The sequence below is a fragment of the Pseudorca crassidens genome, chromosome 9, assembly GCF_039906515.1.
Source record: "Pseudorca crassidens isolate mPseCra1 chromosome 9, mPseCra1.hap1, whole genome shotgun sequence".
NCBI lineage: Eukaryota > Metazoa > Chordata > Mammalia > Artiodactyla > Delphinidae > Pseudorca > Pseudorca crassidens.
The window spans coordinates 85,429,079-85,454,928 of NC_090304.1; the positions used below are offsets into that span (position 1 = coordinate 85,429,079).

At 41.9% G+C, this 25,850-nt stretch overlaps 1 pseudogene; it reads left to right on the forward strand.

The window, feature by feature from the left end:
- The window catches only part of LOC137230822 (centrosomal protein of 78 kDa-like), a 58,672-nt pseudogene continuing 32,822 nt past the window's right edge, over nt 1-25,850 (forward strand).

The following is a 25,850-nucleotide window of genomic DNA, read 5'->3' on the forward strand; positions in this document are numbered from 1 at the left end:
ATTTCAGCCCGGCGGCGGCGTGGAGGCAGTTGAGGTCGGCGTCAACTGCAGATGTTGCGGGCTGGAGGCGGAGCTGGAGCGCGGCATCAAGGGGCGGGCCTAGCTGGAGCCGGTGGAACTGCGTCTTCTGGCTGCGACGCCGTTCCTGCGCATGCTGCTGGGCTGCAGCCGCCGGGCGGTGGGCGCCCAAGGGGCTGGGAGGCGAGCCGTGGCCCCCAGGCAGATGTGGGCATCGTATCCGCAGCCAGGCCGCGTTCGGGCCATGATCACTCGGTGAAGCTGCGCCGCGACAGAGCGGCCAACTTCTTCTGGCGTTGTGAGGACCTGTGCGCGTTGCAGGATTCGGTGCCTCTGCCCGCCGTGCGCGCCTCTCTGCGGGAGAGCCTGCTGCACTTTAACGCAGACAGCCTCCGCGGGGTTGACTGGGCGCCGCTCCTGAGCACCGTCTGCCCCTGATCTGTATCCAGAGCTTCTTCCAGCCACGGCTTGGCGAGACAGGTTTGTAGTTCCCACTTCCGTGGTCTCTCGTGTGGGCGCTGTGAAGCGGGGTTTTAGATGGTGCAAGATGGAGGGTGGGCACTAGAACCGGCAACCAGTGCCCGGGTTTGCGTGCACTAGACGGGGCGTGCGGCCTAGGACTCCTACCAGCTCCGTGACCCCGGCCGAGTGCCCTAAAGCTTCTAGGTCTCAGTGTTGTCATCTGTATCATGGGCTTAACAGGACCCGCTCTCTGTGGCGGTTGCATGGACTCACTGTTAATGCTTGTAGACTCTACAATGTAGAACACTTAGCACAGTTTGGAGCATCGTTAATTGTTCCACAGATGTTACCTGGTCTGTTGAATGACTTTGTCTGGTACAGACCAAAGCGATTAGGAAATTGATATATCCCAGCTTCATTTCCTTTCCGTTAAAACAGGGCTCGGGAAAAAAAATCTTTTTTTCAATAGTCGTATCATATAGTGGAAAGAGCACCGGTGTGAAGGCAGCTTAGGGTTTAAGTTCCAGGGTTTATGCTCTCTGTGGCCTGGGCAGGTTACTTTTGCACTACAATCCCACTTGTAAAATGACATTAAAAACCACTCTTTCTGTGGGTTCTTAGAATTAATTAAGCAGGTTATGTGTGTAAAGTATCCTGGCACTTGAATGAGTTGTCAGAACCAAGGGCTGCTGGAGACGATGCTTCTGCCCTAGGTAATCTCCCCTTCTACTGGGCGGCAGGTAAACACAAGCACAGTAGTCAGTACTCTGGAAGAAGTGAGTTCTGGTGCTACAGAACACAGAATCTTTTTTTTTTTAATTTAATTTTTATTTTATTTTGGAGTATAGTTGATTTACAATATTGTGTTAGTTTCAGGTGTACAGAAAAGTGATTCACTTATATCCATTCTTTTTTTTTTTTTTTTTTGCTGTACACGGGCCTCTCACTGTTGTGGCCTCTCCCGTTGCGGAGCACAGGCTCCGGACGCACAGGCCCAGCGGCCATGGCTCACGGGCCCAGCTGCTCCGCAGCATGTGGGATCCTCCCGGACCGGGGCACGAACCCGCGTCCCTTGCATCAGCAGGCGGACTCTCAACCACTGCGCCACCAGGGAAGCCCCTATATCCATTCTTTTTCAGATTCTTTTCCCATACAGGTTGTTACAGGATACGCAGTAGAGTTCGCTGTGTTATGCAGTAGGTCCTTGTTGATTATCTATTTTATATATAGTCGTGTGTATATGTTAATCCCAAACTCCTAATTTATCCCTCCCCCCCCACCTTTCCCCTTTGCAGAGCACAGAATCTTGGAAGGGAAAGTTCAGGGTAGGCTTCCTGGAGGAGGTGCCATCCTTTCTAAGGATATGTAGAAGCTCCTGGGGTGGCAGGAGGGAGCAGTGTGTGTCAGAGTTTGAGAAATTGTAAGAAAATATGGCAAAACTGAGGTACAGAACTGGAACTCAGGTTTTTGGGAAAGAAATGAGAGTTGATACTGGAAACCTAGTGGGGACAAACAGAAAGGGGCCTTGTTTGTCATGTCAGAACTTTGGATGTTTATCCTGAAGGCTGTGGGAAACACCAAAGAACAGTGAAATGGGATTCTGGTTTAGAGGCTCACTCAGACCTCCATGTGCAAGGCAGTTGATTGGGTGCAGGGTGAATTGTAATCTAAGTGTCACACTTAAGTTATAAAAGGTGGGACTGGATTTTGCACATCTGAGAGAGAATGGGTGAGGCCTGGTGACCAGTTAGAAAAGGGAGGGCAGCAAGCGTGGGTGACAGTTTACAGCTGCATCTTTTTGTGAGATACAGAGCACAGTAGAAAGGGAATGGAGGTGGCGAGAGGATCTTACTTAATCTTCAGTGCTTTAGAGGGGCCTGATAGACAGGTCTGGACCCAAGGTACAGACCTGGGCTTTTGGTGGGGACAGGTGTTTGAAGGCATGGTAGAGACTTAGGTTATCCACAAGAAGGTCCAAAGAATCATAGGTCTGAGAGTTTTTTAAGTGGGTATATTTGAGGATGTTTATAAGGTAAGAGAAAGTAGCCAGCAGAGGAAGGTTGTGAAGATCTAGGAGAGGAAACGATTGTTCATTGGTTTTCAAAAAGCTGAATACTTATCGTGTGCCTGGCCCTTTTCTAGGATCTGGGGTTCACATCATCTGTTATCTCTTCTGCAAGGACAGTTCAACTCATCCCCTGGTGAAGAGAAGTCAGATTATTCTTTGCATCCCATTCAGGTGTAAGAACTGTTCTGTATCTCTGAAGGGACTTTACTTAACCAGAGTAATAAGTTAGAAATCAAAAGAAATTAGAGCTGGAAGGGACCTTAAAGGCCACTGTACTTAATTTTGCCTAATGTTTTACATTGAATGTAAGAAAAATTTATTGCAGAGCCCATTCTCTTCAGAGTTCCTTCACTGAACCTTCTTTATGTCTTGCATCCAGTGGGTCTAGCTTGTGATTTTGACCTCCTCCTAAATTTGCTTCTTCATCCATATTACATTTTGCCTGGCAGAAACTATGGCAGAAGCTCCTGGGTGGTTTCACAGCTCCTGGGCTCAGTTCCTCTAAGTTCATCTGCCTACTCGGGTTGAGTGATCTGCTAACATGAAAAGATACGCCTAAAATAATGCTGCTAATGGCTTGCCCACACAGAGTTAGTGTACACTAGCCGCCCAGCGTGTGCTCTGCACGGAGGCATGAGTCTGAACTGTGCTTGGCCCAGCCTCATGGGGCTCTTTGGCCCTGAGGAAGGGGAGCTTTTTGTGATCACTCCCTTTATCTAATTGGTCCTTCAGCAGCGGGGCGCCTTTTTCTAATCAGCGGAGGCACCCTTACTCAGCCAGTGGTAGCCCCAGGCCTCATCACCTGTGGGATACAAGCCATGCTCTCTCCCAGGCTTGCTTCGGCCAACATCTCTATTTTCATTTATGTCTCTTCTCACACTGGGACCCCTGGCCTTTAGTCATCCCCACCTGCAGTATTTACAGTGTGCAGCAGTTGTTAGGCTTGAGTGTCTTTGCACAGGTGCTCCCTCTGCAGTTAAGGCACTTCCTCCTCCAACTCTGCGTAGTCTCATCTTTCTAGATTGTACTTCAGGGTTATCATGAAGCCGTCACTTAATATAACTTTTTACCTCCATAGGAACCTCTGTGCATAAAGGTTATGGTTCTTTATCTCATGTGATTGAAATTTTTAGTTTATACATGTCCCTCCTTAATGAAGGCGTTAAGGGCAGGAGTCGTTTCTAATCCTTAGCAGAGCAGATGCTTTTTTTTTTAAGATGCTTTTTAATGATGATAAAATGTATGGTTTAAATCACTCATTTTACAATAATTTTGCTTTAGGTTCTGGCAGAAATAAAGTTTACAGAAGTCGTGTTCCTGCGATAAGAAATAAAGATGTGACCTTCCAGTTGTGTAAAGCTCTTAAATGTTGTGTAAGTGTGTCGGGTGCGCTAAGGAACCTGGAGCTAAGTGGGCTAGTTCTGAGAGAGAGAGAGACTTAACTATGTTAACAAAGGTAAGCCTTCACTGTGTCCTGCCAACATTTGATAGTTGCTTTTGGGGCAAACTAAACCAGTAAAATTTTAAACTCTTCCTCCACATTAAAGGGATTGAATAGATTGGCCACTTTGGTGCACCTGTGTCCTGCGAATTGTCCAATTGGAGTTGGAGGTTTAGAAAGTGAGGTTCAATCTTGTTTAAGTCTCTTCCCATCAGGCTGGTTTCATGATTTCCTACACACCATGTTACTTCCTGTCTACCTTTTCTTGGTGGTGTTCATGCCTGGATTGTCTCCTATACCTGCTCAAACCTTGGTCCATTCTCACTTGTACCATGAAAGTTTGTCATGCTGGATACTGTCACAACTAATTTTACTTAAGTTTGTGTTAAGCCACAAACCGCACATTTTGTATATTTTCTGTTTTTTTGTGTTCGTCTATATTTTTATGGTTTCTCTTCAAGAAGTATTATGGGAAGGGAAATAGCAAGATGTAAAGAGCAAAAAAGTCATCATTCTCTTTAAATTGTTAGAACATCTATCTGCAATCATAATTATGATGCACTGTGGTATGTGTTAAAATAGGAAATATATGTAACGTCCCATAGGAGCAGCATACTCAGTGGTGTTAGTAGGGGTGTGTCATGGAAGTAATCACAAAGCAGGTGACTGTTGGTTGGGGTCCTGAAACATTAGTGTGTGTTCCCTGTGTCCAGTAGCAGTCTGGAGGGGTCAGGAAGCCTGCCTTTCAATTTGAGGGAACAGAGGGTTTGAGGTCCTCTCTCTTATATTGCTCTAGTATACTGCATAGCACCTAATAAAATACTGGGTTTATAGTTGACGTTTAAATCGCTGATTGATAATCAAGATTGGGGTGTATCTTTAGAAATGAAAATAGGAAGAATCTTATGCTTTTTCTTTTTTTCTTTTTTTTCCTATATCTGAAAAGGTATGTAGTACTTTGCTGAGTGGTTGGGAATAAAGTTTGCAGTATTCAGTGTATTCAGTTTTAGTATCTAAATAGAATTAATCTGTTGCTGTAAACTGGAATAACACTTTGTTACTGACAAGTTTTAGAATGCATCTGTTCGTCAATTACCTGTTTGGGAAGATTGTAATTAATGATTTTAAGAATGTGGCTATAAACCTCCAATTGAAGAAAAGCAAATAAGTTAAGATTGACAGATGTATAGGCTCTTCATCTTATTGTGTGTGTGGTTTTTTTTTTTCCCTTTAGTTATTTGTCAAGGTATAAAGAATTCTATCACACTTAAGTTAAGTAAACTTCACGGGGTGTAATCTGACATGGCAAGGAGCAGATCACATGGCCTAGATCTTAAAGGTGATTTTATGTTTAAACTTTCATGAAAACATGTGATTGAAGCACATTAATATATTGATATAGATGGCAGTTAATTTTTGTCTTTTGATACATGTGAGTGCAGCTTTCATTTTGCTAAAAGAATATGACCAGTTTTCAGTTTTGGATTCTACCATTTAGTAAAGACAGTCCACTTAATTTTAGAAATAAGAGATTTAATATATAATACATAATAATACTTTTATGTATTTTTAGTTACTGAAAACATTTATTGTAATACTGTGAAGAAACTATGCCATTATAGTCTTCAAGACTTAAATAAATCAAGTGTTTATTAGCTGCTGTAGTTTTTAAACTAATAAAAATCAGTACATCAGCAACTTGTAAATATAGTTTTTAAAATAATGCCTTAACAACTTTACAGTGGTTATAATTACTATATTTCAGCCTAACGTTATTTAATAATTTGACATGAAGCCTTTTTAACAGTTCGCAGGTGCAGATCAGAGATAGGTAAACTATGGCTGGTGGGCCAGATCTAGCCCGTCACCTGGTTTTGTAAAGAAAGTTTTTTTGGAACATAGTCACACCCATTGTTTACATGGTAGTTATGGCTACTTTCACCCTACGCCGGTGGGGTAGAGTAGTTGCAACAGAAACTGTAAAGCCCACAAATCTGGAAATGTTTAAATTTAGATTTTAAAAATTGAAAAATTCTTTGAACCTATACAGGGCAAGTCCATTGACCCCTGAGGTAGAAAACAGTCAAGAACTTGGGTGCCGAAGCCAAATGGCCTAGGTTCAAATTCCCTTTCTCCCATTTCATAGCTAGTGACCATGGGCAAATCACTTAACCTCTATGCCTCATTATGAGGTTTAAATGAACTCATTTGTATAAATAGTGCTTGGCACATACTAAGCACTGTGTAAGTGATTGCTGTTGATTCTGCTTGGAGCTTTTATAAGTTATTGTTAATAGAAAAATGACACTAATGATTTTCCTTTTAGAGTGTCAAAGGCACTTTGAGTCTTTTATTTTTTCAAGAATGTAATAAGACTTTTTTCATTTACAGTCAGTGTTCCCTGTTACCAAAATTTACTTTATGAATATAAAGAATTGAATGTCTTTAAGACAGTACTTGTGCTTAGATGTCAAACCATTATCTTCCCAAGGCACATCAAACTGGCTCTGCATAGTCCAGGCCTCTAAAGCTTGTGTGCATACCCTAGGTATCATGTGTATCCATTTTGTAAATATAGTTTTTAAAATAATGCTTGGGACTTCCCTGGCCGTCCAGCAGTTAAGACTATGCACTCCCAATGCAGGGGGCTTGGGTTCGATCCCTGCTCAAGGAACTAGATGCCACATGCATGCCGTAACTAAGAGCCCACATGCCACAACTAAAAGGTCTGGCATGCAGCAACTAAAGACCCGGCACAGCCAAACAAACAAACAAACAAATAAATAAATAAATAATTTTTTAAAAAAATAAGTAAAATAAAATATTTTATGCCTTAGGAGTTAGGAAAAGAAAATATTAGAACGTTTTTACCTTTGTATTATTTTTTAAAAATCTGTGTAGTTTATAATGTACATAAATTATATGTATGGAACTTTGTGTATATGATTTGTTAATAAATAAGATGCATATTAAAAAGTTTTCTTATGGTTTGCGCAGTCAGGTGTTTGGAGGCCATTGGAGGACAGAATGGTGAAATCAGCAAAGATAGAATTTAGAACCAATTCCCTGACTTAGAACATAATGAAAATAATTCATAGACTGTAATTGAGTTGTCCAACTTCACATAAGTGTTCAAAAACAGGACATCCAGTGGCTAGAATCTAATCACTGACCGACTAGAATCTGGGTCACTGGACTCGAAAAACCAGAACTGACTGTTTAATTTCTCAGGTTGATGCTCCTGGCATATATGCTTGATATGTGTGTGTGTAAATCTCTGACATAATAAGCCATACTCAGTAGGCACACCCTGTTTCCTTATTCAAGCATCTTAATTTCATCCCATTAAATCTTTGAAATATCAGACTATCAGAAGGCACGAAGAAACCTGGGCTGAGAGTCTTCTTTCCAGGAGACCTGATCTTGACTCTATGGCTGGTTTGAGGCGCATCACTCTGAACTGCAACACACTCATTGGTGACCTGGGTGCCAGTGCTTTGGCAGAATCTCTTAGTGAGGATTTATGGCTTAGAGGTAAATTCTAAAATTGAAAATATTGAATTTTTAATATGATATATGCTTAGCTTTTGACATGATACTGTTGTGATAGGAATTTTTTTAAGCCTAATTTTTCTGATAGCTTTTATGTTGCTTTTAAACTTTCTCTAAGAGTTGCATATATTCTTTACAGAAAATACAGAGTAACAAGAGAACAATTACCTATAATCTTAATACCCAGACATAATCACTGTTCATTTTGGTGTATATACTTTCAGTCTTTTTTTTTCTATAAATATATTTGTACACTTAGGGATTACAAAAATAGAATTGTAGTATACTTGCTATTTCATATTCCTGCTTTTTTCACTTAATGATGTATCATGTAGTATTCCATCGTATTGATGTCCCATAGTTTAATCAATTCTTTGCAATTAGATTTAGACAGTTTATTTTTCCCTGTCAGAAACAATGTGAATACATTGTATATACATCTCTGTGTCCATCGGGATTACTTCTGTAGAATAAGGTACTAGAAGTGGAATGACTAAGTGTGACATATTTTTAAGACTTTTCATACACATTGCCAAATTACCACCCAGAAATGCTATGCCAATTTGTAGTCCACCCCAACAGTGGATGTGAAGCCTGCCTCTCACAAACACTGGCTTGTAGCACTTTTAAAAACTGTAAAACTACAAAAATGAGTACCTCTCCCTTTTTTATGCAAGTAGGATTACTCCAAATTTTGTAACTTTTTTCAGTTAATTTAGTATGAGCATCTTAGCAAGTCAGTAAATTTGCGTCTACTGCATCATTTTTTGTGACTGTTCAGTGTTCCATTATATGAATATGCCACAGTACACATAGCTTATCCATTCTTGTATATAAGCTATGTCCAGTTTTTCAGTTACAAATAGTACTCTGATATATATCCTTACCTATATCTCTATTTCTTTTGGTTAAATTCTTAGAAAGAGAGTTGTTGGATCAAAAGGGTATAGACTTTTTTTTTTTTTTGGTATGTGGGCCTCTCACCGCTGTGGCCTCTCCTGTTGCGAAGCACAGGCTCCGGACGCGCAGGCTCAGCGGCCATGGCCCACGGGCCCAGCCGCTCCACGGTATGTGGGATCTTCCCGGACCGGGGCACGAACCCGCGTCCCCTGCATCGGCAGGCGGATTCTCAACCACTGCGCCACCAGGGAAGCCCGGGTATAGACTTTTTAAAGGCTTTTATTACAGAGTCTTGGCTTAATCTGATAGGAGAATAACCACATGTTGTTTTATTTTGTATTCCTTTGATTTACTGGTGAGGTTTACTGGCTGTTTGTATTAATTTGGCTAGTTGGTTAATTATACCCTGTGTCCATTCTTCTGTAGTGAGAGTTTGTAAGGGTTGTATCATATCCTGTCAGATCCATATGTCTGACTTTCTATTTCCGTGTGTCGTGGGGTGTTGAAAGACTCCAGTTATTTTAATGTGATGGTCCACACAACACTTAAAAAAAAAAACTCATGGTAGTTTCCTTTCATGTAATATTTTTTAACATTTTTTAACATTTGTGATGATCCCTTTTGTTTAAATGAGTGTTGCTCAGCCCCAGAACGACTAGAATTCATGATCATTTGTTCTGATTTTTGTCTGACCTTTTACGGAGAGAGTTCTTGACCATCATACTTTCATGATAGGTTTTTAGTATGTATTCTCTATTCATACATTCTTCGAATTTATTATTATTTGTATCCTCTTAGACTTGTCTTTTTTGTTCTAAAACTAACAGTTATTACATTTCTTCTATTTTTGTTTTCCCCTTTTAACTAGTTTCATGTGTGATTTGGAGCTCAAGATCACGATCAAAAGAATGCAGTGCATTTCTGAGCTCCACCAGTTTTTGCTTGTAAGGTTTACACTGCCACTGCCGCCGTTGCTAATTATGAACTGAGATTCATTTTGTGATGTTTTTTGCTCATAGGTTATATACAGTAATTCTTCAGTTCTGTAATTGTAAAATATGTTGGATGATTTATTGGTACTAAAGGCAGGGTTATCATTGCACATCCAAGAAGAGGTTTTTAAATTGGATTATGCATTATGTGTGTGCATATATGTTTCTGTTTTTTTCCATACCCAAAATTACAAACCTGCCATGACTTGTCTTGTGCAGGACTCTTCCACACGTGAGAAAATGAGAGTTGTCTCTATGTTAAATCTGTATAGAGTTAGCAAGTGACCTTTTGTCTTTTATCAACAGCACTTGATCTGCAGCAGTGTGGCCTCACCAATGAAGGAGCGAAGGCTTTACTAAAGACCCTTGAAACCAAATAGAGCTCTGCTCATTCTGGATATAAGAAAAAGTCCACTTGTTGGTATGCGGTCACTTTTTTTAATTGATAAACACATAGCAAAACAAAAAGAATTTGTTCACATATTGACAATTTTTAAAACTTAATGTGTTTAACTTTCCTCATCGTATACAATTGTCCCAATTGTCCCTTGAACAACTTGGGGGTTAGGGGTGCAGACCCCTACGCAGTTGAAAATCTGGGTATAAGTTTATCGTCAGTGGTTCCACATCTGTGGATTCAACCAACCTTGGATCGTGTAGGACTATAGTACATATTTACTGAAAAATATCCATGTGTCAGTGGACCCGCGAGGGTCAAACCCATGTTGTCAAGCATCAACTGTACTTTTCTAATGTTGCACTCCCTTATGTTTTTAGCAGATAATGTACTAATTAAAGTGAGTTATACTTGTAAATTGTTCTTATCTCTACTCTGAAGAGAGGTGAACCTAGATACTAAGCCTGCTTCCACCAAGAGCATTATTTCCTTCTTGTGCAACCTCTGAATTTTTGCAAGGAATACTTTATTCATTTGTCAGTTTCACAAGTAATTTTTTTAATACCTTCTGTGTGCCAGATACGGGTTTAGGCACTAGGGATAAAGCAGTGAACCAGACAGACAAAAGTCTTGCCCTCATGGAGCTTACATTCTAATGAAGTAGTTCAGATAGAAATGAGTGAAGAGATAAGTAATATAATTTTAGACAGTAGGAAGTGGAAAAATACCTTAATGTAAGGAGAGTCGGGGGGGCAGGTAGGACTCCATTGGATAAGTTTGTTAGGGGACAGCTTCACTGGAGAAGTGGCATTTGAATGGAGACCTGAATGAAGAGAGGAGCAAGCCATGGAATAACTGGAGTAAGCACATTCCAGGACAAGGCGGCAATGCATATGCAGTCATGTAGGTGGGTGGAGTATTTAAGGGAAAGCAAGGAGGCCAACATGGCCAGAGTACTGAGTGAAGAAGAGTGTGGTATGACATGAGGTCAAGGAGCTAGCCAGTGGTCTGCTTTTGTAAAGTCTTGAAGGCTGGAGTAAAGATGTGGATTATTCTAAACGAGTAGAAGGTTTTGAAGTGGAAAAAGGCATGATCCAAATAGTACCTCAATAAGGTGACCTGGTATAGAGAATAGACTTGGGGGGATAAAGAAGAGAAACAGGGAGACCAGTTAGGAGACTCTCACAGTGGTCCAAATAAAGAGATGTTTATGGACTAGCTTAGGTTGGAAGTTTGGACCAAGTGAAAAGCAGTTTAATTCAGGTTGTGTTTTGAGGGTGTAGCTAACAAGACTTGCAGATAGATTAGATGTGGGGTATGAAGGAAATAGTAACAAGGAGACAAGTCGTTGATGATTATGTGTGCAACTGGGTGGTATCACTTAGAAGAAGGGGGCTGATGGGGAGCAGCTTTTGAGGGAATATCAGGACTTTGGTTTGTTATCTTGGATGCCCTGTAGGTATCTAAGTGTCTGGACAGTGCTCAGACTATACTTTCTATCCAAAGGTGTCCAAAGCCTCTTTAGATGCAAAATGTTTAAAGTTGACCTTTGCTGCTGCCAAAATAGTAGCCACTGGGGCAGTCTGCAAGGTGGCATCTTAGGTTTCTGAGGAAGATATTAGAATACACAAAGGGGGAAATAAGTGTATAATTACATAATATAGATTTCATATTTAATTTTATGGGAAAAGCAGTAATTAGTTGGCTTTTGGTTTTAAATGGAAATAGCCACTCATTGGGAAATAATTACTCTAACTTCAATTTATTTTATCTAGATCATTCTGTGATAAAAGCAGTTATCAAAAAAGTCCTCCAGATGGAAGGAGTGCCAAGTCAGAGGTATATAACATGTTTTAGTTCTTTCGGAAGAATTTCTCTTTAATGGCTTGTTTTTTTTCTTTCTTAAAAGAATATTATCAAGGTACTTTCTGCCATCTTAAAACTAAGTTTTTAGTCACATGAAATGGCTTTTCTGTTTTTGAAAATGTTGTGTGATGCTTTAATTTAGGTTCCCAGAAATGCAGATTGAAAACCTTTATTAACTTAAAGTATCTTAATTTCCAATGAAGATCAAACCCTCATAGATTACCTATGACTTAAATGGCATATTTATTATTTCTCTCTCAGTACCGGTGGATAACTTCTCCATCGGTGAAGGAACCATCTAAAGCTGCTAGACAGAAAAAGAGAACTATAATTTTGGGAAGTGGTCGAAAAAAAGCTACTATTAGAATTGGTAACTTTTTCTTTTTTCTAATGCTACTAGAACTTATACCCCTTACGTTTTCCGATGTGCTAAAATTAAAATAGCCTTAACAGTTAATTATTTCCTTAATGGTAGCTGTTAATATTATTTGTGGTTCTTATGGAACACATCTAGGATGTTCCTGACACATAGTGTTTAATATGTATTAGATATTAATGATATTAATTTTAATATGATAAAGCTGTTGAAGTGATCAAATCCATATCTGAGGTCACCTTTTCTCACTTTCATGGGGATCCAGGCCTTAGGAAAGAGAGGGAAGCATGTGATGTGTCTAGTGACAACCCCAAAATAAAATAAAATATGCAGAGCCCTTGGTGCTTTACAGATATTAATACATTTTATTATCTTCACAACCCTGTGAACAGACAGTGTTTTACAGCAGCGCAGACAGGTTAGGGTCATGTGCAGCAGGGAAGTGGGATCAGGCAGGATAAGAACATGGGGAGAGTCGGGGGACTGGTTCCAGAGCCTTTAGTAAGGAGACAATAAAAATCACAGATGATAATGACTGTTTTTTCAAAATGCAGGAATCAGTGGAAAAACTAGAAATGATCATGTTCAGAATTGTGATCGGTTATGTCTAAATATGTAAAAGTCAGTTACTTTCCCATTCTCCAGAAATAACAATAAAAAACAAGGAAAGATCCCATATGCAGTAGTCACAAAAATTAGTAAATATCTAGAAGTCAGTTCAGTGTTCGCCTGAAAAAGTTAGTGCAGAAGGATAGATGAAACATTTTAAACATATATGTTAACATTAATAAAATGTAATGTTAACATATGAACTATCAACATATAAAGCCACTGGCAGGGGGAAAGACAGATTGGTGGAAAAGTCCAGCAACTGGTCCATGTTTACTTGAGAATTGCATTTTAAATTAGACAATTTTAAAGTCTGACCTGACTTTTTGTCTAATTGACTGATTGAAGCGTTGATAATTCATTTAAACAGAAATTAGATATTTGCATCACAGCATACACAGACCCTCCGCAGTCTGCAGTCCTGCCCCCAGCCAGGCACCCAGCACCCCAGATGCTGCAGAGAACTTGCTGGGGTCCCCCATGCCTTGGCAGAGACAGTTCTCTGCCAGATGCCCTTCCTTCGTCTCCCCTGTCCTGACCCCTCCCACCTCCCTTCCTCTGAAACCTTCAACCTTCTCTCCGTCAGAGTTACTTGCTCAGCTCTGTGCTTCCACAGCGCTTGTCCTGTGGAATTTGAATTCCCTCCACAGCCGTCTTGCTAGGTTGGGAGCAGCCAATTCCCCTTCATCTTTTTCTTCCTTCCCTCAGCCCCACACCAGGGACACTCTCGGGCACCATGCAAATTTAATCTTCAGTTTCTACTTGTTACGACATTGTTGCTGTCATGGTACCACCTACGTTCACAGTAGTATGGATAAATGTGGGGGGGACGACTGTAAATACAGATTCTTTGTAAATCCAGGTTTCTAATTCTTCCCCTTTTTAATATTTTTCCCCTTAAATCACGTGTCCGTTTTGCTGCTCCAGCTCTATAATTGGACTGCCGCCTGGGGAACCTGAGGCAGCAGAATATCAAAGAGGGTAGACACTAAATTTTTAATGTAAATGTCAACCAGGATACCTACTGCCTGTGCAAAGGGGGTCCCAGAATTCAGGCTCAAAGCCTATTACCAGATACTTGGTTTCCCTGCTTGTGTCTCTTCTGTCTGTCAATGTGCACTTGACTCCTATCAACTTTAACAGGAATTATGTGTGTGCCCTGAGGGACGAGCATAGCTTTTAATGGGGACTTCCTCACACTGCTTTTCTTTGTTGTTTACTTTTAATGAATCCCACCCTGTAGAAGTGGAAGAATAAAACAAGATGTGCTTGAGAAAATGGAGAGAGTTATTACATATTTTCCTTGTAATCCAGAATAACATGTCAGCTCTTCTTCTGTTTGTCTCCTTTGGTTGTCAGTGGAAGATAATTTTGGCTTACTTTCCAAATCAGAAACTGAAGTCCAATACTAACGTATCCTAGATGAAACTTGACCCATTCATTTTTGAGAGTCTGTATGAGCCCTGTGCAAGGTGCTGAGAATAAAAAGACAAATTTATTGACTTCAGTAGATATTTACATAGCATTGAATGTGTTCCAGATGCTGTTCTGAATTTTATCAGTTATCTACTTTTGCATCATAGAACACTTCAAGACAGTGACTTAAAACCACAGCCATTTCTTTTGCTCAGGATTCTTTTCAGTCAGCAGGTCAGGCTGGGCTCAGTGGGGTGGTTTTTTCTGCTGGTCTCATCTGAGATCACTTATTCAACCAAAGTCATCTGGTGATCCACCTAGAGTCTAAATGGCCCCCCTCATCTGTCTGGCAGCTGGTGCTGGCTGTGGGCTGGGCCTGTTATTTCCAGCAGGCTAGCTCGGGCTTGCTTACATGGCAGTGATGTTTTAAGAGGGCAGGTATAGAAGCTGCATACCCCTTGAGGCCTCAGCTTGGAAGTTGCACAGCGTCACTCTTGTTGCAGTCTCTTGGTCAAAGCAAGTCCACAAGGCCAGCCCAGATTCAAAAGGTGTGGAGCACTACAACCCACCTCTTGCTGGGAGGGCTGCAGAGAATTTGTGGCCATTTAGTCCTCATATCAGAGAGGCACAACAGAGAGATTTAGTAACCTGTTCAAGGTCACACAGCTTGGGACAGTACAGTGTTTTAAGTGCTTTGAAAGCTGCTGCTCATTATTTTTAAATCTTACAGCCACTATTTGGACCAACTTATTTTTTTTCTCTGCAGCCTTGTAGAGAAAAGGCCTCATTCACATTGCTGTGTGGCTGCCATGGGTTGGAAGTTTCATATATGTTGTACCACTGAACTGTCATGACTAGTATGAAATGGAGATATTATTATTATTCCCAATGTTCAGATGAGGAAACTGAGACTTTTGGAAATTAAGTATGAGTCATATAAGAGAATGTTAACTCACTGTTCCATATGCAAGAGTAGTCTCCCTAAGTAAATTATAAATGTCCTGGCACCGATCTTTTTTTTAATCTCTTGTTTGCATCTAGAAAATGGTTTTTAAAACTTTTCTGTTGCTTTGTTAATGGCAGTTGCACATTGCAGAAAAATAGCTGGAACAAAAGACATGTTTTTCAGATGTCCAGTGGAGCCCCCAATAGAAGCAGGATGAATATTCCATTCTGCATTGGCAACACCAAAGGAGATAATGCTTTAGAAAAAAGATTTCTCGACAAAGCTCTTGAACTCAATATCATCTCCCAGAAAGGGCATAGGTGGTGAGTACTTGTCCCATCCAGAAGCTTGTCAGAGAATTGGTTTAGTTTTCAGACACTGAAGGAAACACATCTAGGAGCCTGCCCATCCTGGAGTAGCAGTTATTGTAACTAGTTGGGAAAGACCATTTGTTACGGGAGTTCTCCTGCTGCTGCTTACAGACCCCTTAGCACGATTCCACGGCCAAGAGCATGGTGGGGCCACACCTTCTAGGAGCTTTGGTCAAAATTTCCTTTGAAAATCTGCTCTGACAGCACAAAGGGTGCCATCCCAGCTCTGGTGCAGCTGGCACAGCCTGTTCAGTGTAAGAACAGACACTGTTGCTCCCCCGAACGTCAGAGAGAGTAGTTAATTCTGTCAGCTCCGTGAAAGATGTACGTTCTCACACATGAGAATAGCTGCCTGCTCCCTGCCCCCTGCACAGCAGGCTCATCGAAGAGTTGAGCTAACCTAGGTTCCATGTGAGCGTGACGGTCCTTCACTGCGTTGGAAAGGAATTTTCTAATGACTGAGATGTGTGACGCTCCTGGCCACCTGCGGGGGCTTTCAGGTGGGAGGGTGGACACGATGGCCTCAGGTGCCGTGACTCTCGCAGGAACTGGTGACGGGAAGGAGGGTCGCCTTGATGCTCAACCAGATGCTTCTGTTCTTAACGGCTGCATTGGTGGTTCTTCTGGGTCCGTGGGAGTCATTTGGGCCTCTCTGTATAATGCTGTCACCATCGAAGATGTCCAGAAGCTGGCAGCCTTCATGAAGCATTTTTTGGAGATGCACCAGCTATGAGCACAGCCTAACCAATATACACTCTGCCCTTGAACAATGTACAAAATTGAAAGTCACTTGGGCATGGCTAAAAAAACTAAAGAAACACAGTATTTTTCTCGAATGAACATGCTTATGATAGATTTTCTTCTTTTTTCAGAGAACAGCAAAACATCCACAGCTATCCCAAGCTGTTGAAACTTAACCTTAATTCTGACTTGAACTGGAAGCTTTTAAAAAGTCTTCTCTTGCTTTTCTACCAAATTCCAGCTACTGTAGTCTTTGCTGCTACTTTTTCTGCCTAGATCTCATATTCAAAGCTGCCTATGGGTTTAATTATATGCAAATTGCAGGTTATTATTTCTAGAGACACACAGACACACAGCATGGAGGGTGGGTGGGGTCCTCTAGGTGCTGAATTTTGATCCTTTGCAAGATGACAGCAGTGGGGTCTTCTGAATTCTTTCTTTATACGGTTATTCTCATAAAGCGATAAAAGTGACATATGTTTATCTAGCAAGGTCTGTTTTTAACCCCAAATACTTTATATCTGTATGCATTTATATCTCTGTGCCTTTATATTTCTAATAATACGGTTCTTGTTGGTATATGTTGAGACTTTGAGAATTTGTTAGGATCCCTGACCTTGTGCATTAGAGCGTTACGTTCTCAACTATTGTGTGCCTCCCCTTCCCCCTCCCCTTTCCCTTTTTAAGCTGCTTCACAAGATTTGGAAGCTCCCTGATTCACCACTACTTTCCTTTCAGTGGGTAGAAGAACAGTTGATTGATTGGTTGGTTGGTTTTGTTTTTCAGTTATGCTGTTAAACTAAAAATCTGTGTTAACTTCCCTTACCGTTTGTTCACGTGACTGTTCTCTTTATGGTGTTTGACCAGTGATGCTGTGAGTTCGGGAAGATCTTTGCTGAAGAGTCTTTTCCCCTATTGCTCATCCACTGTCAGTGTTTTATGTTGACCGTGTGAAGGACATTAAAGTCCTAAAACATCTAAACCTTTGTCAGTGAATTTCTTTTCATGCTTTTTAGACAGATTGTTCTTTTCAAAACTTTATTTTGGGAAAACTTGAGTCTAAAAATAGCATCTGTGAAGGGTATTTTGTTCAAAAAGGTGTAAGACTTGAGTCCTGTACATCCATGTTTTTAATGATTCAGCATACTGGTAGCTTTCTGTTGGCTTTTGGAATGGCCGTTATCAACAAACCACCTTACAACACAGCTCACGATATAAAGTTGTATGAACTTTGTCCCACTTAGGCTGGAAACATGCCGCTAGGACAGTTTTGAGCTATCTTCGTGTTTTGTTGGATTGTGTAATGAGGACTATACTGATCTTTCGTCCCAGCTCTGCACCAATTAGTTGAGTTAGTTGGGTTTCCTGCTTAGGGCTAAGCCTTGCCAGTCTTGGTTCTCTCATCTGTAAAAAGGAGGATTGAAATAACTCCCCCACTTATCTCAGGGATGTTTGAAGAGCTTAAAACGAGGGCTCAATGCAGGATGTGACTGTTTAAACACAGTAAATTTTTTTTTGTTTTTTGGGTTTTTTTTTTTTTGCGGTATGCGGGCCTCTCACTGTTGTGGCCTCTCCCGTTGCGGAGCACAGGCTCCGGACGCGCAGGCTTAGCGGCCATGGCTCACGGGCCCAGCCGCTCTGCAGCATGTGGGATCTTCCCGGACCGGGGCACGAACCCGTGTCCCCTGCATCGGCAGGCGGACTCTCAACCACTGCGCCACCAGGGAAGCCCTCACGGTAAATGTTTAAACAGCAAAAGCCGGCCAGTCCATAGACGCCATCCAAGTGTTCACATATAATAGTGCTCAGAGTCTATTTTGCCTCCTTCCTCATCCATTCATAGGATGGTTACAAGTCCCTGTGGTTTGTACCGGCCCCAAATCTCTTGAATCTCCACTTATTTCCATTCCCGTTGCCACAGCCAGCTCTGTCAGCCCTCAGTGGATCATTTCAGCAGCCTCATCTGCCCCCACCTTCCCCTACCAGCACAGCCAGCTGGACGATCACTTCCCCTTCATGCTCCTCCTTGGTTCATAAAAAAGCCCAGGCTTCTTAGCCCAATGGTCACAGCTTTGTGGTGTCTGGTCTGGCTTCTTCTTTCTTGTGTTTCTGGTTCTTGGAATGTGGCATGCATATATTCCCATGCTATGTCTGGTAAGCCTGGAGTTCCTGCCCCCGCTCAGCAAGACTGACGTTTCTTCAAGACACCTGCCAACCTCCTGACCTTGTTTGTGTCTCCTTCATTGGAAGGATGCGCTTTTCCTTTGTTCTTACAAGCGTGACCCTTTTATCCCATCACAGCACCTCCATTCTGTGTTTTCCTGTGCTGAGGGTGTCTGCTTACGTGCCTTCCCCATCAGAGCAAGGAACAAGCCCTGTTTCTCCACCTCCATCACCTTGCATCCTGCCTTGCCCTTAGGAGGAGCTCAACGACTATCTGTTTAATGAATGGAAAGGCAGGGCTTCCTGAATTTCGCAAACAGCCTGCAGTAAAGGCAGAGGTACAATCTCACATATGTGGATGTTTTAACTTTTCAAAAGCTTACTATGTAATTTCATTTTTTACTAAACTTTAAAATCTTGGAGGGCTCCCAGACTCTTCTTTGCTTATGTGTGAAAGTGTTTGGAAAACGGTGAGCAACTGTGTTCATACCAGGACAAAGGGTAGTCACTGTTGTCTGGAGCACAGATTGCTGGAAGATACTCATTGAGCGAAAACCTTGACCTTTGAACGTCTCAAGTGAGTGAACGGACGCCAGTCTGCTGACCACGTGGAGAGAGGGGAAGGGGAGATAAGGATGCAGGCCCCGGGTCAACAGGCTGCGGCAGCCACGACTGGCCAGTCTTTAAGGTTAAAAGCAAGGTGGACAGACAGTTGTCTTTCAGCCCTTGGGAAATCTGTGTAAAGCTTGGTGACCTCATGTTCCTTTATATCCTCCAGAGTGTCCTTCTCTCAAGCTGATTTTGACTATTTTTCTCTTTCAAAATTTGACAACACATAATCATGTTAATACCACCTAAGTGAGAAAAAACAGATTTGTTCCCACGTTGCTTATGTTTACCTCCACACACTGCTTCATCCCCAACACTGCAGCTCTGTTCTTTGCCTGCACAAGAAACAAAATTGTTCTGTTCCGCGGTAGTCTATGTTTATCTAAATATCTAATGCTGTCTTGTCACAACTTAGCAGATGCTGGAAGGTTTGGCAAGCCCTTAGGTGAACTATGTGATGTAACAAATAATTAGTCCCTTTTTTCCCTTTAGAGCTTAAGGAGCCACTAAGACCCCATAAAATGGACAAGACCCACTGATAGATGTCCAGCCCTGCCGAAGGCCCTTGCAGGTCTGGCCTTGTATCACTCTGGGATTAACGTTTGTTGTATCGTGTTCTTTGGAAGGAAAATAAAATGAAGAAGAATTTTCTCACATTTGATCAGACTGAACATAATTAAAAAGTGAAATGCTACTGAGTCTGCAAAGAAGTCAGTCACTTTAATTGCAAAGAAGATTCCCTGCCTCTGTTAGTAATTGGGCTCTTGGTAATTTAGAATCAGAATCCATGATAGGTTGTGATAAATTGGCTCCTTTTGGGCTAAAGAAGGTAAGTTCTAATTACCCCTGGATTATTCCAGAGTGGGTGGAAAAGCTTGATCAAGGAGATATTGGGAGAGAGCTGGGAAAGCTAGCAGTGAGCAAAGATTTCTTGAATTTCTTTTTAAGAAGCTTAAGAATAAAATAGTTCATTTGTTGTGACAAAAACAAGAAACTGTGGTATTTGAAATCCCAGAGCAAATTGGATTTTCTAAGAAAATAGGGAACTGGGCATATTAGGAAAAAGTCCTATAGTTACATTACAGAAATTGGCCTTGCTTACTTGTTAGCATACGAGAATATTGACCGCCTTGGGCCTCACTTGGGGAAAAGTATGGAATTCATACTTTGAGTGTTTAAATGTATAAGTAATTGGCACTAAGTTTAAGGCAGTCCAAAATGTTTATTCAAATGAAAGCATAATTTAAGTTAGTAGAAATGTACTCAGGGTCCTAATGAATGAATATACTGACCCAATCCCTGTTGGTATCCTAGCCTTTGTCTCTCTTCAGATTGCCTAACAATACCTGAAGAATAGGCTGGATTTTAGGCTAATGCACTTATTTTGAATGGTGTGTGTTGATTTTATATATCTATATAGATGTAGATATATAGTTATAGATATAATTTCAAACTTAAAAGCTGTAAGATTAGTACAAAGAACTCTTGTATATGCTTTACCTAGATTCACCAATTATTAATATTTAGCTTTATTTGCTTTGGCATTCACTGTCTCTCCATATACACATGTTTTTTTCTCCTGAACCCCTTAAGGGTAAGGAGACCTTGTGCCCTTTTCCCTGTAAATAGTGATTACTTCCTAAGTGAAACAACATTTTCTTACCAAACCACAGCACAGTGGTCTAAGACAAATTTAACAATGATACTGTTGACTGATCTACTGTCCATATTCAAATTTTGCCACTTATTCCAGTAACATCCTTAATGGCTAATTTTTTCAGCCCAGGAACCTGTCTACAATCATGCGTTGCACTTAGTTCTCGTGTCACTTTGGTCTAAATATGAAATAACTCTTCAGCCTCTTTGTTCTTCATATTATTGAGAGTTTGTGAAGAGTACAGGCTGGTTGTTGTGTAGAATGATCCTCGGTCTGGGTTTGTCCTCTGTTTCCTCATGGTTGTTTCATGTTATGTGCTTTTGATGGGGTTCCACAGAGGTGACGGTGTGTCTTTCTGTGCATCCTTACAGGAGCCACCTAATGGTCATCTGTCTCATTAGTATCTTGGTTAAGGTGGTGCCCACGAAGTTTCTCCACTGTCAAGTTATTTGTCCCTTTGTAGTTAATAAGTAATTTATGGAGAGATATTTTGAGACTCAAAGTATTCTGTTCTTCATCAAACATTTGAATTACATATCTGGTTCATAGAACCGGTAATTCAGGTGGATTTATTTGATGCAGAAGGTGAAGTGATTCTTAATGCTTATTTTCCACTAGTATTTTTACAAGCCATTCTTCTCTCTCCCAAAGGAAAAAAAAAATCCTAAAATATAAGCAGCAGAGGTGTGCAGAACAGTTCATTAAGAAGTTAAAAGGCAACCGTTGGAGGATATATATTCCAGGAGCCCTGAGAGTAACAAACATATTTTGAGAATGTGAACAGTATGAGCAAGCATGCTTTATGGTGAACCAGGGAAGGAGGATGAGAATCCCCTGATCCGTATATAGCGACCAACTTGTAGACTTTTCCTTCCCTGTCTAGTCAACTTTGTTTATTTCTCAATAGTTTTAGAAGTACAGCCCTTTGGCCACACAGACCTTTAATCTAATAACCAGATCATGAACTACAGAGCCTGATTATGCTTTGAAAGATGTGATATATATATAACAACCTAAAGTTAAAGTTGCTTCTAATGATTCTAGCCTAGCAGAATAGCCCCCAAGAGAAAAGTAAAATCTTGGCTTCCATCTAGCCAGGTGAAAAGCCATAGGCATCCCGAGAAATGAAACTTGAAGTTGAAACGTAAGAAATGTAGGAAGTTACAGGTCATTCTGGGGGAAAAAAATAATGATCTTATCCAGCACAGTAAAAAGCAGCCAGAGGCTGAATCATTCTTTCCTGTTCCCTTCCCCCAGTTTAAAACCATAGTTTCTTTAGGTTGAAAGTCCAGGGGTTGAAGCAGAAATCTTTAGGAGTTCTTAGGAAATGACAGGTGAGCAGGTGAATAACCTCAGGTAGCACCTATTCTGCTGTAAAACACACCAGGGAAAATGCTCCTGAATTTCTGATGCATTTAAATCTAGGTCAGTCTAACATTTTTTAAAGAACTATATTCAAATTAAGGCTCCAGCTGATGTTACCCAGTCGCCTCCCCCATTAAGCCATCCCCAGTTCTCCCAATGGCATATTTTTCAAGATATGGTGTCTTCCATGAGCATGTTTCTTGTGGGTACAGGGGCAAGACATATCAGTTAGGATTTTGTTGGTCACAATAGATAGAAAACTTGGTCCAAACTGGCTAAAGCAAATATATATATATATATATATATATATATATATATATTGGTTGATGTAACTGAAAAGTGCAAAGACAAGGGCCAGCCCAGGTCTGGTTTACTCCAGAGGCCCATGGTGTGTATTCTTTGGAGCCACCTTCCTAGGACTCTGTGCCTTTGTCCTCCTTCATGTCATGCTTCATGATAACCACATTGGTGACATTGCGTCTTCAGAACAGGTCCGTAGCTCTGCTTTCCCCACCAGAGTGTCCAGCCTCACTCTGCTTGGGCTGCCTTAGGTCAGGTTCTCATTCCTGTGCCAATGAGTAGTACCCAGAGGAAGGGACCTGCTACCTGGCTGGAATGCAGCTCAAACCTGCTACCTGCTACCTGTATTGCTGGAATACAATACATGCTTGGAGCTGGGTAGGTGGCCAATCCCACCTAAACCCTATGGAAGCCTGTGCAGTTTGCCAGATAAGTTCTGCTTTCTGTTGCCCTTATGGAGCTTACAGCTTAATCAGGGAGGCAGACAAACAAATAAGCAAATGGATACAAGATATGAAGTAAAGAACAGAGCTGTGAGACTGTCAAGGGGACACAGTCCAGACAGAGAAGTGGGAAGTGACATTTGAGTTGAGATCCGAATGGTCGAGCAGGAGTTAATCAAGAAAAGAGGTTAGGGAAAGACAAAAGGCAAGTGAGCATTTGGGGGGACATTTATCCCTTTACTTTCTCTTAGGAGAGTTGGTGTGTGATGCTCAAAATATTGAACAACTAGTATGGTACCCTAGAGAGGGCAAAATTACAAGTGGCCAAAGGAGGATGACTACAGGAAAGCACCAGCTCACCGTAGGTGGCCACAGATGAGTGGCCCACTGCTGGGGTCTGAGGCCCACAGGGCTAGGGCTGGGGCAAAGACTGTTAACCAACTAGGATGGAAGTAGTAGATAAGTATATAAATAACTGGTATGGCTTGTACCTGCTGGTGCTGGATTTCAAGCCTGAGTGTACCCCGTTCTTCTGGGCCTTCTTTCCACTATTTACTGACCACCAAACCTTCCCTATGCGATATTCAATAAACGTTGACTAAACATATAGATGACTATATTGATAGCATGGGAAAATTATCTGCATTCATGCCTGATTGATAATTGATAGAAGATTTCGCCACAGAGCAAATTAGCAAATACTTCCCTAGATTCCGCAGAGCATCTCAGACATTGATTTTCAACTAGAGGCTTCTGGGATTTGAATCAGCATCTGCCTAAGGTTTGCAAGTTGAGGGGAATCTCAGCCTGGAGACACATGTTGATTCCACAGTGGAGTGTTGGAAGCCCGCACAGAGTAATAAACTTACAGTTGTGTTTTGTTTGAACCACTTAATACTTATTAACTTAATGGGCACGTTAAAAAAAAATCATGAGATGAAGCACTAACATCTTGATTCCTGTCTTTCCTTGAAGGGGGAGAAAATTTGGGCCTGCATATCAGCATGGAGGTTTGTCTGCAGCCAGTAGAGGCTGCCTCTTTAGATGGTATGCTCTAATTTGCCTTTCTTCCACCTTTCTCACTTTTTTCATATTTGTTACATACTTGCCTTTGGGTACTGGGTCTGAAAATAGCAAGATTTAAGCTTTCTGTTAGGAAACCATCGCAAGGTAAAAAGAGTACGATGATCCTTGGCATCACCCTTCTGGCCTTTTCCACTGTTTTAACCCCAGCAGCAGGAGCATAAACTTTCCAGCTGTGTGAAGGACTCAGAACTGAGTCAGAGCAGTCCCCAAACCAACTGAAGTTAGTCTGTTAGCTTTGTGCAGGCTCAAAGCTTTAAATAATCATTTCCAGCTGTACCTTCTTGTCATTTCCCTTTAGTGTACAGTTCCCACTTCCAAATTCTTCTCTTACACCCTGAGAGCCTGGCCCAGACCTAACCTAGGAGGCTCCACTTGGGTGAGTAATTGTCATTAGCCTCCTTTTAGCTTCTTAAGCATCTCTCCTGTTTAGGGCTGAAGTCTAGTTCTATATGATTTCAAGTAAAAACTCCCATCCGCAAGTCACTGATCCATTCATCCAACCTTACCTATTTATTTAGCAAAATGGGGAATCATATTGACAAAATCATTATCCTTAAGCAATTTGGAGCCTAGTAGGGAAATTAAAATGTCAACATGCAATTGTCATACTCTGGGACAAGGGCCTATCAGGTAGAGTTGCAGATAAAATACAGGACACCTGGTTAAACTTGGCATGGTTTATTTGTTAAATCTGATAACCCTACCACCGGGGAAAGTGTTGGGTGCAAGGGAACACACGTGAGGAGGACCAGGGAAGTCTTCCTAGAAGCACTGCCTTTGAGGCCAACACGAGAGGGGTTAAGTCAGAAGAGGTGGAGGATAGGGGAGGGCTCTGTGAAGACAGAGAATAGCATGTGTGAAGGCCTTGACTTGAGAGCCACCCCAGGAAATTCAGAGGCCTGAGGTTCAGGATGTGGGAATGTGGAGGGTGGAGGAGTATGTCAGGGGAGCGGAGACTGGAGACGCGATGAAGTCCTGCCATGGAATGTGGACTGGATCCTAAGTACAACAGGCCAGCCATTGTAGGACTTGAAGCGGCAGAGTGACGTAAGATACGCATTTGAGAAAAATCCTTCTGGCTGGAGTGTAGTGACTGGTTAGAAGAGGAAGTCTGGAGACAGGAGAAGGCAGAGTGGTGCTTGCTGCAGTAACGATAGTGGGTGATGGCGGTGGCTGTGAGGAAGAGAGAGGAATGGATGAGCTACTTAGAGGATGGATGGGTAGATGTGGGAGATGAGGGAAGAGAAAGGTCGTGTATGAAGATGGTTCCACTCAGTGGGACAGGAGAGGTAGGGAGAAGTGGGTACTGCAGTGCCATTTGCCTGTTTGCCTCAGACTGGCTCCCTGCCTTTCCACTGCTCTGCTCCGTGTCACAGGGCTGATCCTGCAAACCCCATCGCCCAGACTTCCTCGCCAACTCTTTTCCAGGTAGGTTCAGCCAATGGAAAGCATTGGCCGGAGGTTGGAGGGCAGGGGGATGGGAGAAGCCAACGTATTTTTCCCTCGCCCTCTGCTCTCTGTTCGGGCAGCTGCAGCAGGACTGGTGGCCGCTGTGCTCTGAGTCTCTGCCCCACCAGGAAGCCACTCCCTCTGTGCTTCCAGCTCCTGCCTGGCAGCTGTGGCAACACCACTTCCTTCTTTGCCCCCCAGCCCAGCAGTGGGGTGGGTGTGGTTTCCTCTGCTGTGACTCTCTGGGATGTCTCACCATCCCATTTGGCCTTTTAGCTTTTTCATCACCATATGAAATTTGTCGTATTGAACTGCCTGTCACGGGCTGTTTTTCTGAGTGGACATTCAGTAATACGGACGTGTTGGATTTGAGGTGCCTTATGAGACATTTAAATAGAGACGTTTAACAGGAAGTCGTATATAGATTGAAAGGTGCAGAGAGTGGTCTTAGATGGAGACAGACTTAGCTGGTAATGGAAACTAGGGGAGAGGATGAGGTCCTTCAGGGAGATGGCATAGAGGATGAAGAGCAGAGAGCCTAATACAGAGCCCTGAGAAATACCCCAAGGAAGATCAGCTCAGCAAGAGACTGGGAGGGTGCTGAGAGACAGAAAACTGTCAGG